Below are 11,835 nucleotides of genomic sequence, written 5' to 3' on the forward strand. Positions count from 1 at the left end.
ACATTCTCATTGATACCAAGATGTGTTCAAAATGAGTTTCTACCAATTTTACAAAAGCTGAACACCGAAAACTGCGATGAAAAGAATTTCGTTTCGCAACTTTTAATAGAGATTCGGTTGCTGGTTGTCAGTACAGAAGTTTGTAAAATCAGCCCTCTGGAGCAATATCCTTGAAACGTGTTTCGGACACATTGTATGATCGGTCCGTCTGTGCAGTGAAGGATCACTTCCGCACTGCAGTTCTGGAATCCTTTCCTTGTTGGCTCCGGAACCAAGACAAACACCGCCCTGTGTTAGTTTGTTGTTCAATTCACAAATTGGGTAAATATCACATCGAAGGCTTAAGACAATAAAGGCCCCGACCAAACGGGCACTTTGAGCAGCTAAGCCACGGAGTCAATTCAAGCTGCAACTTCACCACCTCCTCTCACTGATACCTGTCTGATACTCGCTACTGTCTGTTGGAGTTTGAGGCCGTTTGGTACATTTCTATATCTATTGTCTATTTCGCTGTGTTCAGCGATACTGTCTGTATCTCTCGCTGTGTTGATCTCTCTCTGTCAATCTGCGGGTTGATTCTGAATGAAAAATGAAATAAAACACACAAATTATCACATGGGCCAGTGGCGCAATGGATAACGCGTCTGAGTACGGATCAGAAGACTGTAGGTTCGACTCCGACCTGGCTCGGATATATGCAATTTTCCCTCTGACAGGGAGGGAAGAATCAAACTTCGTTATGAGATTTTATTTAAGGTGAAGCAGCAAAGAAAACATTCCATCTTCAATGATTTAGGATCAGTGATGTGCAGACAGAAACTGTGACCACAACGTGTTTCGAGCACGCCGCCTTTTAAGTTGATGTCAGGCACGCTAACATTGCAGCACGAGGTGTGGACCTTCATGTGTATACGGACCTTTCAGACACGTCGTGAGACACAAGAGCTTTCCAATCCCCGCCAACTCCTGGACACCGAGACGTCCGTTAGAAGCAGCATTCACCACAAGGACCGATATTGCGATCCCTTTGCCGATCTGCAGGAAATCCGATGCTGAAAATGCAAAGCAGGACGGACAGTATCTGGAAAACAGTTAAGCTTTCCGTGTTCAGACTTTGGTGAGAACTATAAACAGGACTTTGGGTCGATATTAAATACGTGTGTCTTCGGAGAGCGCTGTTCTTTTATAAACTGTGGGAGTGTAGATATGAGTGCGATTTTTATACATGAATTGTGGTTATGTTTATATGAGTGCGATGTTTATATAAACTGTTTGTGTGTATATATGAGTGCGATGTTTATATATGAACTGTGGGTGTGTATATATGAGTGCGATGTTTATATATGAACTGTGGGTGTGTATATATGAGTGCGATGTTTATATATGAACTGTGGGTGTGTATATATGAGTGCGATGTTTATATATGAACTGTGGGTGTGTATATATGAGTGCGATGTTTATATATGAACTGTGTGTGTATATATGAGTGCAATGTTTAAGGGAACCAAGTAACAATGTTTAAGGGATGTGGTTTGTTCTATATTCGTGCAATAACCGTATTACGCAGTGTGAGAAGTAAAACACAGACCACTCAACGAGCGCCCCAAGCCGATGGCCGACAAAATGGCGAATGGGCGTGAAATTGGTGAATGGCTGGTTAGCTCAGTTGGTTCGAGCGTGGTGCTAATAGCATCATACAATCGCAGGTTCGTTCCCCGTACGTACCATCAGTTATCTATCACGTTCTTCTTGGAACTTTGAAAATTCAGATTTTAAAAAAAAGCAAATTCAAGCAATCAGTTGGAAGGAATAGTTTATGGAATAACATTCTTTACAATGTTTGATATATCTTTGCCCCTGGGGCGGAGGAACACATCTTTCTTTTAATTTTTCATTTATCCTTCTTTTCTCACGCACCTTTCCGTTTCTCGATCTATTTCCATCTGTCTCTTTTCTCTCTATCCTATCTCTCTATTTCTTTCCATTTCCGGAACCATTTTTCCGGGTATGCTTACTGACAAACATTACAATCTGTGTCACTCAGTATCCGGGTATGTTTACTGACACACATTACAATCTGTGTCACTCAGTATCCGGGTATGTTTACTGACACACATTACAATCTGTGTCACTCAGTATCCTGGTATGTTTACTGACACACATTACAGCCTGTGTCACTCAGTATCCGGGTATGTTTACTGACAAACATTACAATCTGTGTCACTCAGTATCCGGGTATGTTTACTGACACACATTACAATCTGTGTCACTCAGTATCCGGGTATGTTTACTGACACACATTGCAATCCGTGTCACTCAATATCCGGGTATGTTTACTGACACACATTGCAATCTGTGTCACTCAGTATCCGAGTATATTTACTGACACACATTGCAATCTGTGTCACTTAGTATCCGGGTATGTTTACTGACACACATTACAACCTGTGTCACTCAGTATCCGGGTATGTTTACTGACACACATTACAACCTGTGTCACTCAGTATCCGGGTATGTTTACTGACACACATTACAACCTGTGTCACTCGGTATCCGGGTGTGTTTACTGACACACGTTGCAACCTCTGTCACTCAGTATCAGGGTATGTTTACTGACACACATTACAATCTGTGTCACTCAGTATCCGGGTATGTTTACTGACACACATTACAACCTGTGTCATTCAGTATCTAACAATGTGAGGCAACGAGTTTTATTCCCGCTGTGTTATCTCTCTGCCGGTTTAAACCTTTAACTCGGGGCTTTTTCTCTTTAATGGTCACAAGCAGTAACAAACAGACAAAGCGTATCTGGCCGCCCCGAGATGAGGAAAAGGCATCAGTTTAGAAATCAAATGTTTCAAATCAGATGTTCGCCCGGCACTGAGACAGGCAAAAAACAGTGAAAAATGCAGAAAGAAATAAAGCTAAATAAAGATGCTATCAATATTTCTCAATCTTGATGCCTCTCGACTCCGTCCCCAGGCCTCCAGCGCCGGTTAAAATTTCAGTGTAAATTAAAGCGAGATTCGACCAAAAGAACGAGATCCAAAAAAACAAATTTTGCTGAAATTCGGAATTGAACCAGGGACTTTCAAATTTTCGCATTCTCAGCTGAGCTATTTCGGCTCCATCCCAAGATGGACAGTGTGGCGTTGCTTTTAAAAAAAAACATAAACCGGGTAGAATTGCCTCTCCCGCTCATTCCTTACTTCGGGGGAATGGGACCTGACCAGATCTCGGAGCTCAGGTTTTGTTAATGTTCTGCTGATGATATGTATTAGCATTTTGTATTATCTTGTGTTTGGGCCATATTTAACTCGGTTCGTGGACACATTCTTCCATCATCCCGTCTCCCACATCGCGCCTCTCTCTCATTCATTCTTTCCTCCATTCAATCCATCAGGGAGCGTGAATCAGAGCTCACCCTCAAACCCCCAACACACTAACACCCGGCTAATAATTTACACTCTTTATAAATACAAAATGCTAATACACCAGGGGAGACTTCACAGTTATGGACACGGAACGAAATACACCGAAGTGTTTTGAACAAAGAAAGTGGACACACCAGGGGAGACCTCACAGTGTTGGACACGGAGTGAAAAACACTTTAGTTTTCATGAGAAGTTACAGAACACGTAATGTCTGTAAAATTTCCATTCTTTTCCCGGCATTGATGGGCTCTGAAGGGAGAGATGGGCCCGAAGACACTCTGATCCGCAATGATCCCGAGCTGCAGGTGAATTGAAATAACTTTCAATCTGTAGCAGCGAGCGGTTGGAGAGAGATCAAGGTCCAAAATCAAGGAGGACATTTCTGATACTGCCCTTGAATCTAATTTATATCAAAAACTCCTTGAACTCTTTGCCGTGGGAATTTTGAACTGGGGACCGCCTGTGAAATCAGCCTAAAAATTATAACACAAACCACGTCTCGAAACCACGAGCCTGACAATAGAAAATTCAGCACAGGCCTGGGACTGAACCTGGGCGATTCCTGCTCTGTGGGGCTCAGTACCACTCCGGTGAGATCAGGAAACGCACCCCAGATCGGAAACTGTGCTTGTCCTGTTTTGTTTGGAGCAGGTGAACGGCCTCTCCCCAGTGTGACTGCGTCGATGAGTTTCCAGCTCTGATGGGTAATTGAGTCCCTTCCCACCGACCCCACATTTCCACGGTTTCTCCGTGGTGCGGGTGTCCTTGTGTCTCTCCAGGTTGGACGATCAGTTGAAGCCTCGTCCACACACAGAACACGTGTACGGTTTCTCCCCGCTGTGAATGGTGCGGTGATTTTTCAGGCTGTGTAACTGGTTAAAGCTCTTTTCACAGTCAGTGCACTGGAACACTCTCACTCGGGTGTGTGTGTCTCTGTGCTTTTCCACTCACACTGATGTTTGAAATCTTCTCCCACAGACAGAAAATACAAACATTTCTCCTTCCACATTCAAAGACCGATGATATTCCTGGTGAATCGAGTGACTCTGTCAGATCTTGACGTGATCTTTCGTTTGAATTTCCCGTCTGCAAATCCTCCCCTTCTGATACCCTGTAAGAGTTTACAAAAGTCATCACTCCAAACACAGGATCGAAATTTGGAACAGATGATTCTAGTTTCTATGGAACTTTCTATCCTCTCTTTTCCGTCAAAGCCTGAAATCCCCCGTCCCACACACTATCCCTCCTCCCTGTGCTGAAATCCAAACCCATCCCACCATCTCCAATATTTCCTCCCTCCACTCCCAGTTTTCTCCCTCCCTCTCCTCTGATTGGATTCAGTTCTACACCCATTGTGGGCAGAGTGAGAACAAAATAAATGAGGCAATAATTTTTTCTCCTGGTCACTGGGACCCGGAAACCCCGCCCACTCATTGTTCCCGGTCACTGGGACCCTGAAGCCCCGCCCACTCATTGTACCTGTGCCAAGGTGGACGCGCATTCCACGAGCGATGCCTCAATGCACAAGGGACCACGTACACTGTGACACCAAATCGAGGGAAACTTACACTGGGACACCAAATCCAGGAAACACTTGCACTGAGACACCAAATCCAAGATTCTACCATGACTTCCGCTGGCAAGACAGCGGCCAGTCACACTGATTTTCCGACGGCTGCTGGTCGGGCCTGTCACTGAGGTGCAAACACTGGGCCTGTGGACTCGTATTTGTGGCCTCAAGACGCCATCAGGTGCTTGTGAAGCTTCTCCACCTACCCACAGGTTCAATTACTCCCCCGTCTTCTACCGGCCTCCGACTCGCCTGTTCCTCCTCAGTCCTTCGCCACCACTCGCACTGCTCAGAGCGTGGCCCGGTCCTGCCACTGCGCATTGATCTCCTGTAGTCATTGAAAGGGCACATTCTGAGGCGCGGGGGATTGTGGGGATATGCCCCGCCATTGAAAGCCGGAATTGATGAAAGAAAATTAATTATTGTCATCCCATCGAGGTTGGTGACAGGGAGGCAACAAACATAATAAATGAATAAATTATACAGATACCCGAGTGCTCAGCAATTCCCCATGGTGCGAAGTAAACTGGCCGCTACTTTTCCGTTAGTAAGTCGCAACTCAGACCCGACCCGCCCAGTCTGGTTTAATTGCTAAATGTTCTCTAACTCGAATTCAGACCTGTCATTCTCCGGGAAACTGACGAGGTCTATTTTTTTCTGTGCCTACCCGAGAGCCAGTTAACGGCTTTAATAAGCTGGCAACAATTTTTGCAAAAGTGGAAAGTGGAGAAAACTTCCACGAGCGATGCCTCAATACACAAGGGATCGCGAACACTGTGACACCAAAGAGAGGGCAACTTATACGGGACACCAAATCCGGGAACAACTTACACTGGGACACCAAATCCAGGGACCACTTACACTGGGACACCAAATCCAGGGACCACTTACACTGGGACACCAAATCCAGGGACCACTTACACTGGGGCACCAAATCCAGGAATCACTGACACGGAGACACCAATTCCAAGGACACGTGCACAGGGATACCAAATATTGGGACCACTTACACAGAGACACCAAATCCAGGGTCCACTTACATTGGGACACCAAATACAGGGATCAGTTGCACAGAGACACCAAATCCAGCGACCACTTATATGGTGACATCCTTTTTGCACCTTCTCCAGTATCTCTATATCATTTTTCTAATATGGAGACCAGAATTGTTCACAGTACTCCAAGTGTAGACCAATCAAGATTCTATACAAATTTAACATAGCTTTCCAATTCTATCCCTCTAGAAATGAACCCTAGAGCTTGGTTTGCTTTTTTATGGCCTTTTTAACCTGCATCACTAATTTTAGTGATTTGTGTATCTGTGTCCCCAGATCCCTCTACTCCTCTACCCCATTTAGACTCTTATTGTCCAAGCATTATGAGGCCTCCTTGTTCTTGCGACCAAAATGCTCCACTTCATCCTCATCTTTATTAAAATTAATTTGCCAATTACACCCCCATTCTGAAAGTTTATTAATGTCTTCTTGTATATTCTTGTAGTCTTCATCAGTATCAGCTATACCCCGCCCCAAACTGGTGTCATCCGTAAATTTTGAAATTGTACATCCGATTCCCGAGTCTAAATCGTTTATATAAATTGTGAACAGTGGTCCCAGCACCGATCATTGTGGAACAGCACTTTACACCTTTTAGCAGTCTCAGTAGCGAACCTTAACCCCGTCTTTCTGCTTTAGTGCAGTGATCAAGAGAAACTTCTTTACACAGGGAATGTGAAACTGTGGAAATCACTTCCAAAGTTCTGTAATGACAAGTGGCCTCATGTTTTTATCCAAGACATCACACAGCCCAGTCATTTACTCCAAATATTGATGCAATGGTTCAAGCTAAGAGGTGCCAGGTAGCGGGAGCAGCAGTAGCAGTAAATAAAATCTAAACGTAAGTAAGTACCAATATGGTTCATCTTCATCTATTTCTAGTTTAATAACTTTTGCTGAATGTGGCCCAGGCCAAGTGCCATGATATCGGATCAGGCTCTTCATCGAAAATTAGTTTGACAAGCCTGAGATAGACAACGTGAAGCGGATTACCCTCATCCACTAACCCAGCAACTTCTTCAAAAAACTCAGGCAAGTTTGTAAGACACGACCTTGTGTTCCAGAAGCCGCGTTGAGTATCTGTAATGGCCCCTTCTCTTTCCCCGTGATCATAAACAGCATCTCTTAGGATCCCTTCAAGCACATTCCCTCTGATCGAGGTCACACTGATGGGCCTGTCATTCCCTGGCTATGATGTGTCCCCTTTAATGAAAATGGGAACTACGTGAGCTACCTTACAATCTCAGGCGACAATCCTTGACTCTATTGAGCTGTTGAAGATACAGGCAAGGGGCTCACAGAGCACCCGTCGCATCTCTTCAAACACCCGTGGGTGAATATCATCTGGACCTGGAGCACAATCTATTTTGAAATTTCGTATTTTATCCAAGATGACATCCCTTTCTATTTTAATATTTATGATGTTATTGTTGACAGCACATCCCGCAGCTGGAATCTGAGCATCATCTACAGGAGAGTAGGCTGATGAGAAATAGTCATTTAACAGCTGTGCCATAGCCTGGGAATCTGCCCTGAACTGTCTCTCAGTGGACCTAAACTATCTTTAATGGTCTTCTGACTCCTGACGCAGCTGAAAAGGCGTTTGCTTTTATTCCCACAATTCTGCACCATCTTCTTTTCCAATGATCTCTGAGCTCCTCTAATGGCTGCTTTTGTCTCCCTCGATTGTGGGTAATATTTGACACTATCCTCCTGTAAACTGAATTCATCCTGATCTGACCTGAGTTTAATGTAAGACAGTTCGGGGAGTCAGGAATCATTCACCCTGAGACCTAAACTAACAGGCAAAACCCCAGACGGTTCCTTCGTAAGGTTTCCTCTGGTTCCTCGGTATAAATTTGATAGGATGCCGAAGCCCAGCTTTCTTACAGTCCACTCCTGGAGGTCCCATTCCCTGAGCCTACAACCTTCAGCAGTGTCAGTGGTGGAGTTCACAAATGAACTGAAACCCTTCAGAATGCGAAAACAATTTTGCGTTTCCAAAATAAAAGGACTGACATTTATTGTGGAAACAGTCTGGTGTCACTCACTGCAGAAACATCCATGTCAGAGTGAAGCGGCTCTCCTGCAATCTTTGGACCTTGTCTGTCAAGAAGAATTCTGATTTCCGTGAAGGCAATCTCAGGTTCAATGGTGGAAGATCGGCCGTGCTCAGCTGGCCATCGAAACCGTGCATTTTTTTGCAGACAAAACATGTATTTGAAACCAGGAAATACGAGACCACGAATCTTCCGGTAAAAGTTTCCCTACCGTCCCTGGGTGGGCTTGAACCACCAACCTTTCAGTTAACAGCCGAACGCGCTAACCGATTGCGCCACAGAGACACGACACGTTTGCTTTTGAACCATTGATTCAACGAGCTAAAAATTCAGGTTGCCGCGATCAATATAATATCTCTCTACCATCAGTTTACTTTTCCAAAATAAAGTGTGTGCAGCTTGCATGAGTGAAAATCTGTGCTGTATTATTTCTGAACATTAATCTCACCTTGCCATTAAACATCTGTATGTTGGAAGTCTCAGTCCCATCGTGGCAGAGAGGATTGATTCATCGAGCTGTGATTCTCCATTCTCCATTCCAGTAATATAAAGGTGTGGTGAAAATGAGATGAGATGAAACGAGCAGGTCCAACGAGCAGGTCTGTGGCACTACACGGTGTCTACAAAATTGTCTCTTTTACTTACAGTGCAGCGGACGGCAGTTTTCACCATTAAACCAGTAACTATGGTGTTAAGAAAAAATGTGGCTGACAAACATTCGATTTCAGCGCGGTGACACTGGGTCAGAGTAAAGTTCAGTTAATGCGAATGCCGAGTGGCGAGAGGGTGGATTTGGAACTCCTGTGCGGCTGCACTGTGCATTGTCCAGATCTGCTTGGAGCGATATTCACTTCAATTCATCACTGACAGGGACAGTTTGATTCAATGTCTCTTTTTTCTTGTAATTGGTGAGATTTCAAAAGTTGAAAACGACCCGTGCTGACCCCAACCTCGCCACTGACACGCTGACAGATACAATGCGGTCACAGTCTGGTTCATTGAGATGGAAACCGACAGCGATATCACAGTCGAATGCAACGCGAACAAAACTCATCTAAAGAAAGTGCAGGTCATTGCAATGCCTTTAAAGTCCCGATTGTTCGAAGCAGATCTGGAAAATGCGCAATGCAGCCGCACAGGAATTCCAAATGAACTCTCCGTGGAGGTAAATGAGTGACAGGAGCAGAAGGACATGCCACGTGAAAGATTTGGACCCAGACCTGCTGCATGAGACTTTAAATGTTGTTCATCTTTAACTGTCGCTCATAGTGTCAGAACTGTCACTGTTATCATTAGCCTTCTTGCACTGCAACTCCTCAATAGCCCCAGGTTATCACAGCATCGCTTTCTTCAAATTGAATCCCAGTGTGAAAACTTACACGATTTCAAATCTAAGCAAAGGTGTGCGAGATTGGAAGGAGAGTGCGAGTGGAGATCATGGGCCGGGGGGCAGTGATATCATCACCTGAGCATTAAGATATCCCACATACCAAAGAAGCAGGGAGATGAGATCTTTGTGTCTATTTTCCGGGCATGTGCAAAATCCATCCCTTCTCAATGGCCAGCATTGTTCTTTCCCTCTCTCCCTGCTGTCCAGGTCAGGATGGGATTCATGAATTCCCCTGTGTTTTCATCAAGCATCTAATTCAACTGGCAGCTGGAGGAGTAGAGGAAGCGGGAGGGGAAAAATAGTCAGAAACAGGAGATGCCACGTGAAAAGAGCGGAATCTTTTGCGTTTCAGTTGCTTCAAATGATCCACTGCAGCCCTGCCTCGACTCGTAGCTTTCCCAGGAGCTGCATCGATTCGGCCCGTGCGTGCGTGCATTTTGGAAATGGAAACAGAGACATCCGCTGCTTGTGGGAGTATTTCACCTCACTTTTCCATTTCATGCACAGGACTATCCCCACTCGGTACTGTCATGGCCTGAACAAGTCTTTCGTGTTCTCAAGAAAATGCCACTTTGTGCGAGCAGGTGTTTCGACTGGACTGCACTGAGCTGAGTCACTGAGGATATTCAATTAATGAAATCAGTACTTCAAACAGAAAGCATTCTTCACTCACTCATCCTGATACATTAGCGTCTCGATTCTTCAATTATTGTTTCATTCATTGCAAAATAGGAACAGGAATAGGCCATTCAGCCCCTCGAGCCTCCAGGTTAATACAGACTTCCTGAGGTGGGGTGCCCAGAACTGAATGCAGTCCGCCAGATGGCGTCTCACCAGAGCTCTGTGCAGCTGAAACATAACTTCCACCTCTTTGCATTCGACCCCTCTATAGATAAACGGGGAGAGTGAGAGCTCAAGAGAGAAAGCGAGAGAGAGCAAAAGGAAGAGAAAGAGGGAGAGAGAGCACTATGCATTGACAAACTTTCTCATGAGTTCATTTGAAACCCCACTGAGCTTTCGAACCACTTGCTCTACCGCATCAAAAGTTCATAAGCAGCATATGGGTAATGTGAAATCATATAATTCATAACCGGTTTAGTCGCGCAATGGGGAGCACATCGGAGTTTTCGCTCAGAAATTGTGTGTTCGCATCGCACCACCGTTAAATTTTAGTTCGTTGATTTCGGAGCTGGGAAGTGAAATTTTGCAGCAAAACCGGAACAGGATCATTAATATCTGTCAAGGAAGGGAAACAGCCCCCATCCACTTTCTCTTATACTAGTGGCTCCAGTCCCACCCGAATTTATAATGCTTAATCCAATCTGAGCTGGATTGGCGAAACACTCTCAAGAAGGAGGCTCATCATCTGCTTACCGCGGAAGACAATCTGCTGGACTTCCAGCTCTGTCAGACGGGATGTTCCTTCAGACAGGTTTCTAACTGGACACATGCATCCTGCTGCCGTGCGAGCATTGGTGCTTGAGGGGTAGAATTCTTGCTTGCAGTAATTCTATTCCTGTAAAAGTAGCTCCTGAAGATCGCAAGATGGAAAGTATCGTGGCTGAGCGGTCTAACGCGCTCGTTTAAAACTCAAGCTAAATCCCACAATTTGTAGATGGATCAAAATCATAGTTTGTGGCTCCAATTCCGAAGCCTCCCTCTGTAAACTAAGAAGACTAAACATCTCATCTGCGATTGCGACAGAGTAGGCCGGAGGAACCACATGGCTGAACAAATAACTAGATGCATTACGGAACACACCAATTGTAAATAGAAATTTAGAAAATTGGAGCAGGAGTTGGCCATTCGGCCGTTCGAGCCTGCTCCGCCATTCAATACGATCATGGCTGATCCTGGACCTCAATACCATATTCCCGCTCTCTCCCCATACCCCTTGATGCCTTTTGTGTCTAGAAATCTATCCAGCTCCTTCTTACATATATTCATTGACTTGGCCTCCACAGTCTTCTGTGGTAGAGAATTCCATAGGTTCACCACCCTCTGATTGAAGAAATTTCTCCTCATCTCAGTCCGAAATGTTCTCATCTGCTATTGCAACAGCATACGCCGGAGGAACCACACGGCTATGCAAATAACTAGATGCATTTTGGAACACACTAATTGTAGCTTCAACTCCGGCCGAAATTTTCACAAGGAAAAGGATTGGTTGGTTTCGGTGGGCCTCGACTAACAACCTCGCCATTTCCCGGCCCTGGACTGTCATATAAGGACCGCGCACTGACTGGTTGCGCCGCAAGAGCCCAGTCACTTTGATCACCTGTCCCACTCTGCTGGAAAGAACCTTAAGGTGAGAGGCCCTTAC

The 11,835-nt window shown here is 45.0% G+C and overlaps 1 non-coding gene across 1 annotated transcript; it reads right to left on the bottom strand.

Moving 5' to 3' along the window:
* Positions 1 to 8,333: 8,333 nt before the first annotated feature.
* On the bottom strand, positions 8,334 to 8,407 carry trnan-guu (transfer RNA asparagine (anticodon GUU)). Its single transcript has one exon. It is a non-coding gene; the product is annotated as a tRNA-Asn (tRNA).
* Between the last annotated feature and the right edge of the window lie 3,428 nt (positions 8,408 to 11,835).

Source organism: Heptranchias perlo, chromosome 20 (assembly GCF_035084215.1).
Source record: "Heptranchias perlo isolate sHepPer1 chromosome 20, sHepPer1.hap1, whole genome shotgun sequence".
Classification (NCBI taxonomy): Eukaryota; Metazoa; Chordata; class Chondrichthyes; order Hexanchiformes; family Hexanchidae; genus Heptranchias; species Heptranchias perlo.